The 2,500-nt window shown below is 46.6% G+C and overlaps 1 protein-coding gene across 1 annotated transcript in view; it reads right to left on the reverse strand.

The window, feature by feature from the left end:
• nan (transient receptor potential cation channel subfamily V member nanchung) overlaps positions 1-2,500 on the reverse strand; it is a 52,078-nt gene that overhangs the window by 17,026 nt on the left and 32,552 nt on the right. The window lies entirely within an intron of this gene.

The raw sequence follows: 2,500 nt of genomic DNA on the forward strand, positions 1-2,500 counted from the left end.
AGAGAATCCAACTTCATCTCACCGTAACTGAATTAGTGTGGAGTTAGGCACCTCCAACACCCCAGTACGTCCCAGGTGAGGCAGGGGTTAGGCAGGGTGAGGCAGGATTTACACAGATTGATGATGATGATGATGATGATGATGATGATGATGATGATGATGATGTGGTGGTGGTGGCGGTGGTGGTGGTGGTGGTGGTGGTGAGTGTGATGATGATGATGATGATGATGATTATGATGATGATGTGGTGGTGGTGGTGGTGGTGGTGATGATGATGATGATGATGATGATGATGATGATGATGATGATGATGATGATGATGATGACGGTAACATAGCTACTCTGATAAGTCAGGAGGGTAAGGCAAGGGTTAGGCAGGAGTGAGGCACAAGAGGGAAGGCAGATATTTTTATCCAGTAACGAGGAAGAGGATATTAGGAGAGGATATTGACCAAAGGGGTTAGGCAGGGTGTGGGGTGAGGCAGGGTGTGGGGTTGATTCGGGGTGAGGTGAGGCAGGGGGTGGGTAAGGAAAGGGAGAGAAGGAGAAGTTCAGAGAGAGAGAGAGAGAGAGAGAAGCCAATCATTCCTTCTATTCCCCGTTGGGTGATCATCCGTAATGGTAATAGATAACTCAATAACTAATCTATCCCTATCCGATAAATAGATAAATACAAACACCTTATTATTGGCGATTTTGTCTACCTGGATAGATAAAGATCCGTGAATATATGTAGGTGAGGTGGAGGGAGGGGGAGACCGAGGATGAGGTGGAGGGATGGAGTTGTTAGGTATATGAGGGAGAAGGGAGTGAGTTTGGGGGGAGGGTAATCAAGTAGTGGGTGACAGAGCGACTTGGTGGCGATTTGTCAGCGGCCACCCTTTGCGGGATTAGGGCGTCGGGCTATAGATAGATAGATAGATAGATTATATGAACTAAAAACATAGATAAATATGATGAATAACACACAGCTCTCTCACACCCTCCTCTCCCTCCGATGTGGTTAAAAATAATAATGAGATGAAAATACACAAACACAGTCATGCTCTCTCTCTCTCTCTCTCTCTCGATCATTTTTGGTAGGGTCTGATGTGATACTCTTTGGCGTGAAAGTGACAGGTGTAAATGATATGATGAAGGGTGTGTGTGTGTGTGTGTGTGTGTGTGTGTGTGTGTGTGTGTGTGTGTGTGTGTGTGTGTGTGTGTGTGTGTGTGTGTGTGTCAGAGAGAGAGAGAGAGAGAGAGAGGCAATATTCATAATGCATGCGTCTGAAAACTTTGCAATTTCATAAGTGAAGGAGAAAAACAGGAATGAATGGAATATGCAGAGAAGGAGGAGGGAGGGAGGAAAGAAGGAAGGAAGGAAGGAAGGAAGGAAGGAAGGAAGGAAGGAAGGAAGGAAGACAAGCAAGGGAGGATGGAAGGAAAGTGTGTGTGTGTGTGTGTGTATGTGTGTATAAATCATTACGCATGTGTGTATGTATGTAAGCACGTATATATGTGTAAGCAGGTAAGTCAGCACGTACGTACGAATGTAGCCTATTTACGTACACATATGTAAGCACGTAAATCAATATATATATGTACGTATGTATGTATATGCAAGCAGGTAAGGTAGTATGTATGTATGTGTGTATGAATGTATGTGTAAGCAGTGTAGCCAGTATGTATGTATGTATGTATGTATATGTAAGCAGGTAAGCTAGTATGTATGCATGTATGTGTTCGGTGCGTAAGGCGATAAGGTATATTGAATCCAGGATTTCCCTTCCCCAATACACAGGGGAGAGGGGAAGGGGGGAGAGAAGGAGGGGAGGAAAGAGGGGGGGAGGAAAGGAGAGAGGGGAGAGACGGAGGAGAGGAGAGGAAAGAGGAGAGAGAGGGGGGGAGAAAAGGAAAGAGGGGAGACAGTGAGGGGAAGAAAGGAGAGAGGGGAGGAATGGAAAGTGGGAAGGGAGGGAGAGACTGAGAGGGAGGGGAGGAAAGGAGGGACGAGAGAGAGAGAGAGGAGTCAGAAATAGCACCCTTCTAATATAACACTTCCTTACCCCTTCCCTACCTTCCCCCCTCTCTCATCTCTCTCTCCCTTTCCTCTCTCCTACCTTCACTTCCTTCTCCCCCTTCCCTTACCCCCCCTTTCCTGAATCTGCCACGCCCCTTCCAACTTCTAGGCAACTCTCCAATAACTCGCGTTTCTTAGATTACAACATTAGTATAACCAAGTATGATTACAATGGTTTTCTAACACAAACACTCTCATAGTCAGTCTCTCATTCCTTGTCCTCCCTTCCCTCTCCACCTCACTCACACACTCTCTCCTTGTCAGTCTCTCATTCCTCCTCTTCCCACTCCTTCCTCCTCACTCACATACACTCTCCCAGTCAGTCACTCACTCCCTGTCCTCCCTTCCCTTTCCACCTCACACACACACTCTCTCTCTCTCTCTCTCTCTCTCCCTCTCTCCTAGTTAGTCTCTCTCCCTATCCTCTCCATATGACCA

Source organism: Coenobita brevimanus, chromosome 115 (genome assembly GCF_032717465.1).
Source record: "Coenobita brevimanus isolate Jiangsu-jjx chromosome 115, ASM3271746v2, whole genome shotgun sequence".
Taxonomy (NCBI): domain Eukaryota; kingdom Metazoa; phylum Arthropoda; class Malacostraca; order Decapoda; family Coenobitidae; genus Coenobita; species Coenobita brevimanus.